Here is an 18009-nt window from a genome sequence, read left to right on the forward strand (position 1 = left end):
TCTCATTTTATACTTATAATGCCATTTAATGTAATGGCATAAAAGCCAAAGTTCTTATGATAGACTCCCAGACTGGCCACCTCTTACTTCTCATTTCTCAGTACTCTACCCTTGACTGACTCCACTTTGGCCTGCTGTTACGTAAAACATGGCCTCCTCCTCTACGTCCTTCACATCTTTCCTTAAATGTCATCTTCTCAAGAGCCCTTCTCTGGCCATCCTATCCGAAATCACAACCCCTGCCCAACCCCACTGACACTCCCTAGTCTCTTCCTGCCTTAATTTTCTCCTTATCATTTATCACCACATTCTATATTTATAAATATTGGTCCTCTTCTGTCTCCTCCCACTGGACTGCAAACTCCATGATGGCAGGGATTTTGGTGTTTTGTTTTCTGGAACATCCCCAGCATTTAGAATGTTACCTAGCACATTGTAACCACTATACAGAATCAAAAAGGGTCCCCATTAGAAAGTATGATAATGTTAACATTCTGCACTGAAATAGAGAAAAAATGTATTTAGAAATTTAGTTTTTAATTCTTTTGTGCTCTTCCAGGAAAAAAGGAAAATAAGAAAGAGCTGAAGTATGGGAATCTTTTCAACTGTTACAACGCTTCAAAGTATATTTGTTTTCCATTCTTCACAGAGGTAAGCATAGGTGGTTATTGTTTAACTCTATCAAAAGCTAATAATTGTGTCACTTTAGCCTTAGGGAAATGAAAAACAGGAAACATTTTATGAAGTGCCTAGATTCATGAGTAATATTTTAAAAGGTTATTTGAAGGGTGTTAGAATTGCTTTCAAGCAGACTTGTGTTAAGGTAATATACAAATCTATTTCTTTTTTCAGAAAGCATTGAAAAACCCAGAACTTAAACAAAACCATTATATAAATAATCCTTAAGCCATGGAAATTATTATTCTAATTAATAATGCCAAGATTACTGCATTATGTCACTGAATGTATTTTTTCCAAATGGCCCAACATATAATGTTAAAAATAGGAATGACCTGCCCGTCTGGCGTGACTCAGTGGTTGAGCATCGACCTATGAACCAGGAGGTCACGGTTCAATTCTGGTCAAGGACACATGCCCGGGATGTGGGCTCAGTCCCCAGTTGGGAGTGTTCAGGAGGCAGCCAATCAGTGATTCTCTCTCATCATTGATGTTTCTATCTCTCTCTTCCACTCCCTTCCTCTCTGAAATAATAAAAAATATTTTTAAAAAGGAAGAAATGACCTTACCAGTTCATTTAAAAAGGAAGGAAAGGCCTTGCACACCTCAAAATCTTTCTTTCACTCCTTCTCCAACTCTTGTTTCTTAGGAAAGTCCATTTTTATCTGTATATTACACTGGACTTTCCTCCCATAATAATGTGAAAATATCTCTGTTATTTGCAGTGACATCATTATGGCCTGCTGGCTTTCCAACTCTTTCACCTAGTGGACAGCTGAATCTTGTTCAAAGGACAGACCTCTGACATTGGGTGGGAACAAGTGCTGGAAGGGGTACGAAAGTATGGTTGAAATGGGAACAGAATGGGGAGCAGGAAGTGGGAAATGTTTCTGACTTTCTGCTTTGTTCTATGTATAGGAGACAAGTGACTGTCTCAAAGTAACATAAATCTCCAAATGTTTCCTCATATTCCATTCCTGTTCCATTCCAACATATTCAACATTCAAAATCCCTTCATCAAATACATTAGCATCAGCAAATAACCGTCATCACATCCACACTGTTTCTAACAAGGTTCTCTATACACCCTCACCAAAATATTTTCTCTTCTTCTCCATCAGTCTCTTTACCTTTCTCACCCTCTCTCCTTCCTTTCTCCCCTCCCTCCTCCTTTCACACACACACACACACACACACACACACACACACACACACACAACTTATCAAAAATATATGCTTGTTAACTGTGCAGCTATTCTGTGTCAAGCAAAGATAAGTGGATTACTTACGTTATCCCATTTAACCCTTAAGCCAACTTTAGATGGTGAATATTTTTATCTCCATGTTACAAAGGAGGAAAATAAGCCAAAGAAAAGTTAGGTAAATTTCCTAGTCACACTTAGTGACCAGAGAGGCTACAACAGATCTGACTGACTCCAAAATCTATGCTTTTAACCACCACATATACGGCCTCTCCTCAACCCCTACCATGTCCAACAAATGATTGTACTTGAAAAGTTTCCTGACTTTTGGGTGAAAAATAATCACATAAATTAGAATGCCTGACACATGTACTATTTAAGGCCTTCTGAATGTTTTTTTTCAGTCCAATTAATACTTTTGGCTATTTATAAAATACCATGAAGTATTTTAAGGACAAAAGAAACATTTTCATGCAATCTTATGTAATGATGTGCCATTTAGACCTAATCCTTTTAGCCCAGAGATGGAAGACTGACACTCTAAACATAACTCATTGTGTTCTTTTGTGCTGCCATAACAAAGTATTTAAAGGATGGAATTCTGGGGGGGCAGATGGACTTCTTGGCATCACTATACTTGCATCACAGAAATTGTTTTGTTTCAAAGAATTCAAACAAGATGCCTGACATTTCTCAGAAGATATTTCTACTTATAAATATGGTAACTTGTTAGGTGGGGATGCTAAGAAACAATAACCAATGTTTTTAAGGTGGTTTTTTTTTATCTTGCTTATGATATGTAAGAAGGGCATTTACTGAATCTAATCATAGCTCAGAGTCTAGATAGTTGGCCTTGGTATATAATATTCCTATAGCTGCTCCCATCCACATGAAGAATTCCTCTGTATTTTGTGGCACAAGAATAAAAACACTCTACTCTATACATAAAATAACATGGAACAGAAAAAGATGTTCAACTATATATCTGTGTTGCTCCCTGGAATAAAGAACTGGGAGAGCATCCATAGTTCTTCCAGATCACTTGCTTGCCAGATGTTTCTTGAGACTGCTATAAGGTTATCATAACTCTACATGCTTTTGGAATATGGGAACCTGACTGTTATTCAAAAATTCAAATAAAAATTCTGATAATTATGAATTTCCCTTGGGCCTAGAATATTCAAAAAATGAAAAGGACCAAAAAAAAAAGAAATGTACACGAGGTCAGCCCTTTGCTTTTAGACAAATGAGTGCTTACATCACCCCAAGTAGCCAATAGTGTCTCTTCTCTTCTTGAAGGTCCCAGGGATAAAGACCTCAATGTTGTCTCACTAGTTGTAGTATCACCCACTTTCCTTTCCTTTCTTTACCAAAATCCATGATTTCAACAAACACTTATAGAGCACCCTTTGCATTTCTGGCATTACCACAAGGGGTGGTGATACCAGAGAAAGTAAGACAGCAAGGCCCCTTGTGGGTTTTTAAAAATGGCTGCAAACTTCTTAGACTTTCCTCACATTGAGAGGTGGGTGTACATTCCCTCACTTTGAATCAGCATGGGTTTGTAACTACTTTGACTACTAGAGTACAATTGATGTTCTGTGACCTCTGAGGCCAAATCACAAAAGGTGATACAGCTTTCACCCTGCTCATGAGAACACTGACTTTTGGGGTCCTGAGTTTCCATGTAAGAAATCCAACTATCCAAAGTCACCAAGATGTTGGGGAAGCTATGTCATATGTAGGGGCCATCTCTGTATGTTCTGGCTGACAGCTGAGCTGGGCTCCCAATGGACAGCTAGCATCAACTGCCAGCCATGAGAGTGAGCCTTCTTGGACATCCAGCCTAGTCGAGCCTTCAAATGTCTGTAGTCCTTCAGGTGGGATCTGTTCACCTGAGTCCTGCCCCAAATTACTGTCATACAAAATCATGAGCAAAACAGAATGAATGTTATTTTTTACTGATCGATTTTAGGTGAATTTGCTATGTAGCAGGAGTAATATTTTGTTACCCGAAAGTAGGCATTACCACGACCATTGAGCTGCAATGTAGCTATCAGTGAAGGCTTGAAGGAGGGTATGAGAAATGTTATTGGGGGCTAGAAGATAGAATAAGATGTTGGATATATAGTGGTGGAAAGTTTGGGAAAATCATCACCTACAGAAAATAGAAATGTCTCTATGAATGAATTGATCTGGCTAAGGATATTTCTAGGCTAATTTCTTTTAGCTGCATGTCATAAAATGAAGATAAAAAGATATGAGCTAAAGAAGAAATTAGAGAATGTAATCTAGTGTACAGTTACTAGGTGAGCAGCCTCTACTGACATCCCACTTCCAAGCAGAATGTAGAACAAATAAGAATGGCCCTTGTTTGAAAATAAGATTCGAAAGACTCCAAAAGCAAGGAGCCTTAGGGCAAAGGTCAAATCCAGGGTGCTGTCAGGAAAAGGTAAATATGAAGGGCAAATATTTAGGGTACTGTTAGGTTAAATATGAAGGAAGATAATGGGAATTTAGAGTAAATATAAAGCAAAGTGTGTGACTGCAAAACCCTTTTAAAGACATTGAAAGATTTAAGGTGATCTTTTCAAAAAGCCTTTTATGGATATTCAGGATGTGCCTCGTAGACCCTCTATTTTCAATTGAACAATAGCCTTTATAAGAATCTTAAAGGAATAGATCCACAACAGTGTCATAGAGAATCCAAGGTAGAGATCTACTCTGATTTTCAGTTTGTGCAGAGAGACACACTGTTCAAGATTGAATATTTTAAGCAAAAAGCAAAACCATAAGCCAAAACCATCCAAGTCACAGGTGAGGGTTTGTTGTTGTTTTTTTTAAGTTTACCTCAAGAGATTCTAAAATACAACATTCTCTTTGGAAGGGGAAGCACATACATGGCCATTGTGATTTTGCTGACCCAAGGCGCCTACCAAGCTCCATTTGTTGAGACAGAATCCCTCAGATGCAGGACATCTACTGTTGAAGCAGTTATCAGCAAGCATTGGAACCCTCATTAGAGGCTGCTAACCTAGTAAGTGTACACTGGATTACATTCTCAGATAAGTCCGATTTTACTGAACAGACAGGCGATTTTTGAGTTTGAAGAGAACATGCTGCGTAGCAGTAGTGGCAGGTTGCGGAGGCAGAGATGTGAAGGAGATTAAAGTGTATGGGTTTGGCATTAATAGGTACACATGACCTCAGTCCTGTCAGAACTTCATCTTTGTGATGAAATACTTGACAGCATCGTAAAGCTCACCTGATAGTGGTGGAGAGTTGCTGGGACTCGCACATCCATGCCCCCACCATGCACCAACAGGAAGCAGAAAAGTTCCCTGGAAAATGTGTTAATACTAGAGAGTCTTTTGCAATGAGCCAAATAACAAGGTGCTATTGAACAGTTTGGAAAATCAGATTCAGTTAAAGCATGTTATTACAAGAGTAAAATACAGTAGGGCATTATTCAAGAAGATTTTTAATTCACAGGAGATCTAAATTGTCCTTCTTAGCAAAGCTTTAGTGAAGAAGAGAAAGAGAGAGGTGACAGATGTCTTTATGGAGCCCAACTAAATGACAGAGTTGAACTGGAGGCCTTATTTGATACATGAAGAGATATAGTTGATCATGCTGGTATATCAGCTTTCCTAGTAAATCAACTTTTCTGCAAATAAGGTCACAAGGAGTGGTCTCCAACCTCCATTTCTGATCTGAAACCCAGCAAAAGTGGGAGCTCTGGTGAGAGACTGTGTCCATTAACTTGACTTTAATGTATGATGTCTGATCTCAGAGCAGCTGGAACCAATCAAGTACAAACCACCTTTAGAACCTACTCATATATGTGGTGTATATTCAATGCATTGGGTTGCCAGGTGAAAGGGAAGCACTTCCCACTCCTCTCCTTTTAAAATATAGTTATAGAAAGATGAGTATTTTCTAGAAAACCACACTTGTCATGGGAGACTTTCCTTAGCCATCCAAAAATTAAGATCAGAAAACAAGGAGGAACCAAGGAGACAAGTCATCCTTGCAAGCAAACTTGCCCGACAGATATTCCAGCTCCTTCTTGGAGGAGGCAGAGATCATGCATGTCGGGGTTGAAAAGAAGTTGATGCTCCTTCCTTGTACCGACGTACCTCGTTTGATTGAAGTTCATTTTATTACATTTCATCAAGGTTGCATTTTTGTTGCAAATTCAAGGCAAGACCCTCCACCAGTGAAAAAAAGATTGTGACTCGCTGAATTGCTATTCTCACTTTATTGTAGTAGTCTGGAACCAAACCTACAAAACCTCGGAGATATGCCTATATAAAGAAGTCATTAACTCAGAAATAAGCCTAGATTCTGAAGGTGAAAGAAATAGAGGACAGTGGTGAGAATATTTTCTCAGGGTCATATTCTCTAATGCTGTGATCTTCCAGCTAGGAACAACAGCGTACTCCCGGGAAGCCATAGTCCACGGAGGTGTCTGCTGATGCAGGGAGACCCTGCCTGATGAGGCTGGGGCAGGGGCTGTGTTGACATGGGTGACTAGCACTGTGTGAGTGTGAGAAACTTTTCCAGTATCCAGGCAACAGGAGGGAGAAATAAATACCCGAGGGGCCAGTTCAAATCCTCAAAGAGCAAATGGAGTTTGGGGGCTTAGAAGAGGAGTTCGAGGCTTGTGTGCTAGAAGTGGATTCCATCTTATCTTTCCACCCATACCTCAGGGACAGGATTTTTATAGAAGGTGAGCAAGAGACTGCATTTTTCCCTCTCAGGGATGCTGTCTTTGATGCTGTCATATACTCTCCGGATCCCCTTTTAGAATTAAAATAGCCATTCTGCTCGTTGACCACCATTTTGGATGCTGATGGAGCACATCTGTGTCCTTTAAAAAATGATCTCGGTTCAAGGTTTGTCCGCCTTGCCTCCATTCAAGACATCGCTAAAGGGCCACTCCACCTGCAGAGATCCTCATGGGTTGACTGTGGCTGATCTTGTAATTACATCACAGATCAGCTTTGCTTCTCGTGTGTCCCAGACAAGCGGCAATTTCCTTAACCAACTAACTTAAATATGAGACTAACTTGATATTAAAATGCTTTGCTAGCCGCTATGAAAATCAAAATTATGACATTGTCTCTGACTTGGAGGACATTTTAAATTATAGAAATGGTAAATGACTCCAAAATATAATACTGTGTGGCCTAAGTATAAGGTGCTAAGGCATTCCATCCATCAAATCTTAAGCATCTGTATGTGCCTTGTACAGCAGTATAAAGATCAGTAAGATGTGTGTCCTGGCAGTAAGGATTTCAGTGTGTTCAGGGAAGGAAAGACCTGTTCTTGACAGGAGTTTTCTCATGGAGACTCGATTTGTTTGTTTAAGTGCTCACTTCCAAAAATAATTTATTTGAGTTGGTTTATAAGAAGTAATTAAGTATTTCATTGGGGGCTGGAGTATGATGGGGTGGGAGGAAAATTGAAGATTGAAATAATAACGTGGAGGCAGTAAGTAGAACATTTTCTCACAACAGTTTCTGATAGGATCTTTTAAAGTTGTAGCCAAAGGAGAATGTTTCACAGGCAAACGGAGTCCAGCATGGAGAGAGGTCTGAACTCCAAGGTAAGGATTTCTGATTTTGAACAGGAGAAAGCACAATACATTTTATAGTTTATCTCCTATATTTATTTAAAACCTTATTGTCTAGTTCACAATCCCTTTATCTCACGTCCTGCCATTGTTCATCGGTGGTAGTATCACAATCACTATTGTAACAATCTCATTTCATGGCTTTCTCCTTCATTCCACTTCACTTGAATCCATTCTTGACCATGTTTATCATCGCTCTTTAAGAAATAATTAACTGTTGTTGTTTTAAAACAGTTTGGGGTGGTTTGTTACACACCAGTGGATAAAAGATATATTATTTGGACTCACACAATCGCCTCACTCAGGGGTGGCCTTGAAAGACAGCAGTGAGGGGCAGTCTCTCCCATTGGCAGAGGTTTGGGTAGGATGCAAGATCATCTATTTTGTGTCAAAAGAGAAGTACATTGATATAAGCTTATATGTGGACTCTTTAGCAGTGATAAATGGTTGGGCTTATTGGTCAGGGGCTTGGAAGGAGACAAGTTAGAAAGAGACAAAAGATGTCTGAGGAGGAGACATGTGAATTGACACATAAACATAGGCATGAAGTGTGAATAGCTTTGATTTACATCATAATGCCCACTAGAAAGAATCTGCTATTGAAAGGGCACTAAATAACCACATAGAATAACGTAACCAATTGACAATAGACAGTCTTTGTCAAAAGTCACCCCAATGTTGCACAAAGGATTTGTTCGGGAGAAGGACTCAGGAACAGAGGTGTGCATGGGCCCGACAATATGACCCATCTCTCACCAAGGTGGACCTAGAACTGATGCTGCCAGTCATCTAATCTGCCAGCAGCAGGACTAATGCTGACCCTCTACTATGGCACCATCCCTTGAGCGGACCAATTAGACAAAGTTGATTATATTGTATCCATTCCATCTTGGGAGGCGGAAATTTATTTGGAGTGGCATTCTCTATGTGATTGGCTTTCCTACTCATTAGGCAGCACTATCATCCAGGAGCAGACACAATGTTTGATCTACCAACACATGATCCTACATAAACTGCATTGAATCAAGCAGTGCGGTTTTATTGCAAACAAGGTGTGACAGAAACCTGATCACAAGACTCACTGTTCCTGTCACATAACCTACTACCCTGATTCTGCCAGCCTGATAGCATGATGGAATGGCTTTTTGCAGACACACCTAAAGTGGCAACTTGGATATTATATTCTCCAAGAATATGGTGCACATCTTTATCCTCCAGGATGAAGAGCACACCCTAAGTCATCAGCTATTATATGATGCTGTGTTCCCGACCGAACCCCGGAAGTCAGTCCTGCAGCCAGTGCTGGGTCGCCATGGCTGCCGCTCTGTGGGCTCCTCGCCGACCCAGCACTGGCTGCTGAGGGAGGCTGCAATCAGGCCCGGAGAAAAAAGCAGGGTCTGATCACAGCCCCGGTGGCAGTCAGCGCTGGGTCGGCGTGGCGGAAGTCAGTCCTGCAGTCAGTGAACAAACAGTCAATTAATATTAAGTGAACATAGGGTTCACTTTGAGAGGAGTTGAAAATATAAAGTACAGTGTAGAGCAATTACTTATATTATTTCACATAAAACTCTTTTCAACTAAGATATTTCCCTTTATTAAAAATGTATCTTTATTGTTGAAAGTATTACAGATGTCCCTTTGTTTTAGTTTTTTTTCCCCCATTGATCTCCTCCACCCTGCACCCGCCCCTTCCAGGCCTTCGCCAGACTATTGTCTGTGTCCATGTGCTATTCCTATCTAATACATAAAAATCTAGAAAGATTCAGAGAAAATAAAATAAAAGATATGCCAGGTAAATATTGAACAGAAGAGCAAAAATTGCTGCATGAATACTGGATAGAGGCTTGAAGCCAAAACACAACTCGTGAGATAAAGTTAGTCATTGTAACATAACAAAAGGTTCCTTTCACTAAAGAGATAAGTTGGCTCCCAATACTTATACACATAACAGAACAGTGTATGGGTTTAGAATGAGCCTCACCAAGATGTGTCTCAGGGGTATGCAGATTTTTGAGCTAAGGGCAATTTTAGCTTCAGGCTCAAGTGAAAATTCTGCCCCTCCCTTTAACTACCTAAAAAAAATTATAGAGCATCAGCCTGCGGACTGAAAGGTCCCAGGTTCAATTCCAGTCAAGGGCATGTACCTTGGTAACATGCAGATCCCCAGTAGCGGGTATGCAAGAGGCAGCTGATCGATGTTTCTCTCTCATTGATATTTCTAACTCTCCCTCTCCTTCTCCCTTCCTTTCTGTAAAAAATCAATAAAATATATTTTTTAAAAAAGGTTCCTTTCACTGAAGTGATAAGATAGTTCCTTATACTTATACACATAATAGAACAGTGTGGGGGTTCAGAATGAGTTTCACCAAGATGTGTCTCAGAAGTATGCAGATTTTTGAGCTAAGGGCAATTTTAGCTTCAGGCTCAAGTGAAAATTTTGCCCCTCCCTTTAATTACCTAAAAAAAAATTGAATTAGAGGCCTTGCCCATAATAAGACATTATCCTATATAATAAGGCTAATATGCAAATTGACCAAAAAGCAGAACGACTGGTCGCTATGACATGCACTGACCACCAGGGGGCAGATGCTCAAAGCAGGAGCTGTCCCCTGGTGGTCAGTGTGCTCCCACAGGAGGAGCGCTGCTCAGCCAAAAGATGGGCTCAAGGCTGGCTAGTGCAACAGCGGTGGTGGGAGCCTATCCCGCCTCCGTGGCAGCACTAAGGATGTCCGACTGATGGCTTAGGCCCACTCCCTATGGGCATCCCCTGAGGGCTCTCGGACTGCAAGAGGGTGCAGTCCGGGCTGAGGGGTCCCCTCCCCCCCTTCGAGTGCACAAATTTTATGCACCAGGCCTCTAGTTTTAATATAATTTCATAGATTTTTTTTGGCCTCTTAAGTCTGGTATTTATGTAATTAAACATGGAATTCATAATATGTACAGAGGTTGGCAGCATGTATGTCTATGTCCTGGAAATTTTATATCAATGTACACATGCATAGTTAATCTCAGGAAGGGATCTATATTTTGAAACGAGTTTGTGTCTCAAAAAATGTTTATTGACTGTGTTCATTGATTGTGTTCATAAGACAAATTAAAGGTTAAGGTGTGCGTGGGAACCGACTCCCTGTCTCTTACTCAGAGCCCCTGCAGAGACTCTTCCTAGCTGTGCAATTTTGAACATGTGATTTAACATCCTGAGCCTCTGTTTCCTGTATAAATTCGGATGTTAATACTGACCTCATTGGTTCTTTGTGAGCACAAAAAGAAATGATACATGTCCAAGGCAAAACAGAATATGATTCTTAGTATTCAAATCACAGTTATTACAGTTGCTAACATTTGCAAAATCCTGTTTGTGTTTTTTTTTGTTTGTTTGTTTTATTTTTTGCAGAGAGGAAGGGAGCGAGATAGAGAGCTAGAAACATTGATGAGAGAGAAACATCGATCAGCTGCCTCCTGTACACCCCCTACTGGGGATGTGCCCGCAACCAAGGTACATGCCCTTGACCGGAATCAAACCTGGGACCCTTCAGTCCGTAGGCCGATGCTATATCCACTGAGCCAGACCGGTTAAGGCAAAATCCTGTTTTTAAATCGGTTATTTAAAACTCAGTGGTTGTCATTTGTAATGTCATCCACACTGAATGAACTCTCAGACTACTTAAGAGAGCATGCAGAATATATTTAAAGTACATTCTACACCTCAAATGATTATATAAAATTGTCCTAATAGAAGAGAATTGAATTCTCATGGGTGGGTGGAGTGTAATATCTCTATTCATTCACTTACTCATTCACTGAACTTATAATTTTCATCACTTTCTTTTTTAAAGGTACTATAGTGCTGATTTCCTTCAGGAAAATATATAGTCAGAGTCATGAAATCCTCTCACACAGAAGCACTAAGTAGACCAGACACTCCCTGCCACCTTCCAGGTGGTTGCCTGTGGGCATCCTCACCTCCTGTCATTGGAAATACTTCCATGACTTTAGTAAGGCCTATATCCAGAGATATTTCTCAGACTCAAGCTGGTTTCTTCCATTTGTTTCCTACCAACAATATTTTTACTACTACTAACTTTCTTCCTATCACTGTCTTTGAACCACATAAGATAATTTATATTCAATTTCTCCCCGAAGTTAAATGTCTCCAAAGAAAGTGCCATATATATATTTGTGGGGTTTTTTGTTTTGTTTTTTACTGGTAGCAAGGGGGTTAGAGGTAAGGGCCAATAATAACTAGAGAAATGTCCAAAATACTATGCCCTTCAAAAGCCCTTAAAAATAAATTATCCTGGTAGTATAACGGAATCTAGCTCCTGAAGTTCATGGTTTTTCCTTGGTTTTAACTACAGCTGCATTTTTGTTCTTGAAACTCCTCCACAGAGTAAATGACAGATCCCATTTCCTAAGGTTTGCCCACAAATTAATTTAGTTTTTAAACCTACCAAAAATGATTGACAATGAAACAAGATTAAGTTTTGATTTCTTTCAAAAGGCCAAATGGGCAGCTTTTCATTGGCATCACCTTTCAGGCAATAATAAACTAACATGCTATGTAAGTCTGTCTCAGAAATGGAATGCCATATACAAGTACCCATTTTTCACTGTGAGAAAGGATTTTGCTTATTCTGACTGCCTAGAACCAGTTAAAATCATATTAGAATGCCAATCAGCATTTCATGGTTTCTCAATCAGCCTGTGTTTTCCGTCTAAAGCATAGTAAACTTTCAGATTTCATTCAGAGTCACTTCACTGGCTCTGTGAAGAAGCTAAACAAAGCTGTATTTAACCTTTCAATTAGGATTCTGAGAACACTTTGGGCATGAGAATTTAAGCTGTCAAATTTTCCTTCTGGGATGCTTTTCTTTCACAAATTAGTGTTTCTCAAAAGCATCCCATAAAAATAATGACACTGATATTCTAGATAACTAAAGCAGCTGTGTTTCTTTCAACAGTTCTCCTTGAGCTAGGAGATACAATTTTACAACCATAATTACATAATAGGCTGTCTTTCAAAAGCATTTTTAAAAACTAGTATTCTGTGCCTGAAAATAGGCTCCACTGTTAGAAACATATACTTGTGAATAATTGTTTTTAATTCTCAGAAACATGCTTGATGGCCAGATAAAAATGATGAATTCTAGGCACTTATTAAAATGTTTTGTCTTTCAAAGCACATGGTTGGAAATGGAAGCTATGCCCCCTCTGGAACACTTACCTCATCTCTTTTATTATCTGCTGCCACAGCTGTCAAGTATGAAAAGAACTTGATCTCCATATAACAGCTGGAAATCAACAAATGATATTCTGTATGCAAAGTTCTATGTTGTATCTTATACAGACAGAAAATATGAGCCATAGTTTCTGTCCTCAAGTAGTTAATCTCTATATATAAAAGCCTAAGTGACCATTATGATCGGTCGACCGGTCGCTATGACACACTCTTACCACCAGGGAGCAGATGCTCAACACAGGAGCTGCCCCTGGTGGTCAGTGCACTCCCACAGTCAACCTCCTGCGGCTGGCCAACCTCCTGTGGTCCCTCTCCCCGGACTGGGCAAGACAGCCCCAATCAGCCCTGATCACAGGCCAGGCTGAGGGACCCGACCCATGCATGAATTCATGCACCGGGCCTCTAGTAAGTAAATAAAGGAGAAGAGACATTGATGTAAATAACCGTGTTGTAAGGAAGAAAGTTCCCCTTAAAGATCCATTTTATTTTCAGGTAGAAAACTGAACTATAATGTGATGTAATGTTTAAGAGACTCACATAAGAGGAAGCCTTGGTCTTTTTCAATATCATTTCACCTTTCTTGGTCCCTTTCACATTTCCTGTACTCTTTCACTGTCCCTCTCAAAAATAAATACAGGCACCAAGCCTGAAGATTTGCTTTCCACAAGGGGCATGCTTCAGAATTTATTCACAGGCACATGGTCTGGGCCCTTTTCACGCTAAGCATCACATAAATTCTACAGCTCAGATGCACATCTTGTTTCTTATTCCTCTCAAAGTGTTGTAGATATTTGGTCACATTTAATCTTGACAACAGGACATCAGTAGAGATTGATTGATTTATTAAGAGAGTCAGTGGAGACACACATAGGCTGTTATTCCAGTATTTCAACTATCCCACTAGTTATGAAATGGCATTAGGATCTGGTTTTCCATAAGCTCTGACCAAAGACATTTTTAATTAGGCTTTAATGATAGTTTATAACAATAATTAGCAATTCCTAGATATCCTAGAACAGCTGATCTCACAGAAATGGCCCCTCCACCCTAGCAGGGAAGGGAAAATCAAAGGGAACAAAGAGCTTAGGGATACACAAGCTCAGGACAGTGTCCCTGCTTTATCTCCTCAGAGTTCCTGCTGCCCCGAGTGAGTAATGATTGGAGGCTCTCGGGACCCTCTTCCTGGCCATGAGCTGGGGACACAGAGCTGCTATTGGAAAAGCCAATTGTTTGTAAAAATTGGACCCAAATCTCTAGATTTTAGTTCTATTTTCCTTTTTTTAAATATATTTTATTGATTTTTGACAGAGGGGAAGGTAGAGGGATAGCGAATTAGAAACATCGATGAGAGAGAAACATCGATCAGTTGCCTCCTGCACACCCCCCACTGGGGATGTGCCCGCAACCAAGGTACATGCCCTTGACCAGAATCAAACCCGGGACCCCTCAGTCCGCAGGCCGACGCTCTATCCACTGAGCCAAACCGGTTACGGCTCTATTTTTCTTATATTGCTTTTTTTAGTCCCACGGAATATACCATTTTCCTCAAGTAATTAACTGACAAATATACTTTTGCTTCCAACTCTGAGTCCCACCCCATTTCAGATCTCATCTTTCTTTTCTCTTTTCCATGCTCAGGCCTGGAAAATTATTTATGTAATTAAACATGGAACCACTCTTCTTTAACCTACCCCATTATTCACTACTCCGGATAAATGCTCACTGTGAGCCTTTAGGAAACAGGCTAGGGTGGCAGGGGGTGGGGAGGTGAGGTGGAGGTAGGTGCTGTCACAGAAAGAACATTAAATGCTACAGTACAAGCTGATCTTTCAGGCTTTGTTGACTTCTGACACCCTATGTTCACTTCTGACTGTGAACGGCAATCATTTCATCAACTCAGAACAATACAGCAAAGCTGTAGCCATGTTCCAGGGACTGTCTAGCACTTCGTCTCTCCAATGTCTTAGAGAAAATACCTACTGAATCTCATCCCACACTTCATTCTGATACCCTTATCCCTCCATATGTTTCTGTTCTTTGTAATTATATGCATTTCAATACAGAAATTTCTATTTTAGAAAATAAAATGGTAAAAATAAATTTCAAACAAACTTGGATCTTCCTGAAAAAATGTAAGTATTCCCAAAACAGCCATTAATATATTTCATGGATTCATACATTTTCTTCAAAGTATCCTAAAGAACAATAGCGAACAAAATCCTAAATTCTCAAGTAAGCATTAGTCTGATACGCATATTCAAAGCAAGAGCTGGTGAGAGGGTATTTGTTTTCATAAAATTCCAAGTCCCAGTTAGTTATATAAATAGCAAAGCTTTCATATTAAAGCAATTCTTATTCAACATCAGTTTTCACTAATAAAACCCAGATAACAAATATAAGCAGTAACATCATGCCCGATTTACCTCCAAAGTTAAAATTGTAGATGACTCCCTATGAGCCAACAAGTATTTCCAAGTCAAGTCTGTTCTTGCTGTAGATTGCACAACACCAGATGATCCTTCATTGCACTGAGTCCAGAGGGTACCCAAAATTCTATACTAAACGGCAAAATAAGAAGTCAAAATTAAGGGAAGCAGGCTCTGGTTCTTGTCATTTTCGCTCCATAATCTGAGACTATTTTTTAAAATTAAGTAACAGAAAATTCCTCTACATGACAATGTTGCCACTGACTTCTCTGAGAGAGAAATAGACGGATGTGTTGGGGAGGGGTTGAAACTCCCTCAATCTCCTCATTCCTTCTAACCAATTGAGTTACTTCACATTGAAAACTCTGGTCCTATCATAACATAAATGCAGTTATCTATGAAAGATTTCCAAGAACAGAGTTGGTTTTTACTCCTTAAAGCAGAATCTCTTCAGGATTCAAAAAATCCAAACTCAAAACTTCCCACATCCCTAAATGCCACTCTTTGCTGTTAGTTATAGCTTGCTAAACTTTCTGCCAAGGTTCCCTCGGGCAGTTTGAGAAGAAATAAGAACTTTGAGAAGAGAATAATGAGGAACAAAGAAAAAGTCACTGAAAACACAGGTGTTTCAGCATAGGCAACTCCTTTTTGGTTATCTTTCAAACAATGCGCTGATGCTATTCTCATTACCAATGTTTCCTTAGGTTGTAGTATTTTAATTATAGGGCAATAACAGAATTTATGGGTTTCTATTAATTCAGTCCCAATGCCATGCCCAAATTGGCATTTAATATATAATTTTATTTTTTTCTATTTATTTATTTGCAATTACTGTTGACATTCAATATTATATTAGTTTCGGGTATACATCCTAGTGGTTAGATATTTATGTAATGATTCCCCCAATAAGTCTATTACCCACTTAGTACCATACATCTATATATACAAAAGCCCAGTGACCAGAATGGCAGAAGGACCAGAATGACCGGTGGCTATAGCGTGCACTGCGGCAGCCAACCAGCCTGATCTGGGCCCTGATTGGCCTGGCTCCTGATCGGCCCCCAATGCCCCGATGGGGGCAGAGCCGGCCAACCGCCCACAGCCCCTTACCCCCACTGGCCCAACCCGATGGGTCCCCATTTGGGCTGGCCAACTGGATGCCACCCATGCACGAATCATGCATCAGGCCTCTAGTAGTTATTATAAAACTAGAGGCCCGATGCACAAAATTTGTGCAAGAGTAGGCCTTCTTTCCCCTGGCTGCCAGCACCGGCTTTCCTCTGGCACCCAGGACCCAGGCTTCCCTCATAGAGGGAGGCCCCACCCACCCTCCACAGCCCACCAGTGGCCTGGGCCTCCCTCTACAGGGCCCCCAATCAATCGCATCGCACCCGCCTTGGCTGGTCTGGTGCCAGTGGGTATTGTAGGTAGTCTCAGATGGCCATCCAGATGGTTGTCTGGATGGTCATTCCACTGTTCGGCCGTTTGGTCTATTTGCATATTATACTTTTATAGGATTATTGACTATCTTCACTATGCTGTATTCTATATTCCATGACTCTTTTGTAACTGCCATTTTGTTTTTAGATAATACCTGCTATAACCCAAAGGAGCTAAACACATTATAAACTAGGAGGGTAATAAGCAAATTTCATTTAATTTACTTTTACAGATAATTTGAATTACAGTTTTGTAGGCGTCATGGCCACACTTGGAATCCAGGTCTCTTTCCTAAGGTGTCCCAAGTTCAAAACCACATTGTGCTGAAAAATATTTTTGCCTAATCTTTTGGGAACTGCTGCCATGCAACCCTTCTGTCAGTGGAGTGTGCCGCAGATACATTGCTATTTTCTTCTTTAACCACTCTCCTGACTTTTCACTCTTTACTTCTTCATTGTTATCTCTGGAGATGCTTCTAGAAATCTTGAAGTATTATTGTGCTTCTTTGAACTCTTAACAGTTTTGACTATACAGCATCTATATAAATAAAAGCCTAAGCGACTGTTATGACCAAACAACTGGAACAACCGGTTGCTATGATGCGCACTGACCACCAGAGGGCAGATGCTCAATACAGGAGCTGTCCCCTGGTGGTCAGTGCACTCCCACAGCCAACCACAGATCAGCCCACCGCCTGCCCGCTGTGGCGGCAGCATGGCGGTGAAGGAAGGCGGAGGGGGAGAGATGGGGAACCGCGCAGTGGTGGGGCGCCAATGATGGCGGCCTTGGTGTCTGGTGTCCATTCCTTCTGCGCCTGGCCCAGCAACTGTCGCCTCCTTACCCGACCCTGCTGGGGCCTTTGGGCCCCAATTGGCCTGCTCTGATCGACCCTGATTGCCAGCCAGGCCTAGGGATCCAACCCATGCACAAATTTCATGCACCGGCCTTCTAGAAATATAATAATTGTATATAGTGTTCTACCTAGGTATGTGAGTTTAATCTCCCCAACTATATGGGAAATACTTTAAAAGCAGAGTCTAGCCCTGACTGGTGTGGTTGGAGTGTCATCTCTTATACCAAAATGGAACAGGGGTGGTGGGTTTGATTGTCAGTCGGGGCACATACCTAGGTGCTATTCGATCCCCACTTTAGTGTGTATGATACATTTCTCTCTCTCTCTTCCTTCTTCCCTTTCTAAAAACTATGAAAGGAAGGAAGGAAGGAAGGAAGGAAGGAAGGAAGGAAGGAAGGAAGGAAGGAAGGAAAGAAGGAAGGAAGGAAAAGAAAGGGTTTACATCTTATTATTTTTACCATCTTCTCAGTGCTTTCCCCATGATGGACACATAGGAAGACAAAAAACACCTTCCAAGTTCCTGTCTCCTGCAG

At 40.6% G+C, this 18009-nt stretch overlaps 1 long non-coding RNA gene across 2 annotated transcripts in view; it reads left to right on the top strand.

Annotated features, from left to right (window-relative positions):
• LOC102774086 overlaps window positions 1-646 on the top strand; it is a 54840-nt gene extending 54194 nt beyond the window's left edge. For both annotated transcript variants that reach the window (XR_001513329.1, XR_001513328.1), the window contains one exon: window positions 560-646. This is a non-coding gene — a long non-coding RNA (uncharacterized LOC102774086). The remainder of the gene's footprint in view (window positions 1-559) is intronic.
• The last annotated feature ends 17363 nt before the right edge of the window (window positions 647-18009 follow it).

The sequence above is a fragment of the Myotis davidii genome, unplaced genomic scaffold, assembly GCF_000327345.1.
Source record: "Myotis davidii unplaced genomic scaffold, ASM32734v1 scaffold370, whole genome shotgun sequence".
Taxonomy (NCBI): Eukaryota; Metazoa; Chordata; class Mammalia; order Chiroptera; family Vespertilionidae; genus Myotis; species Myotis davidii.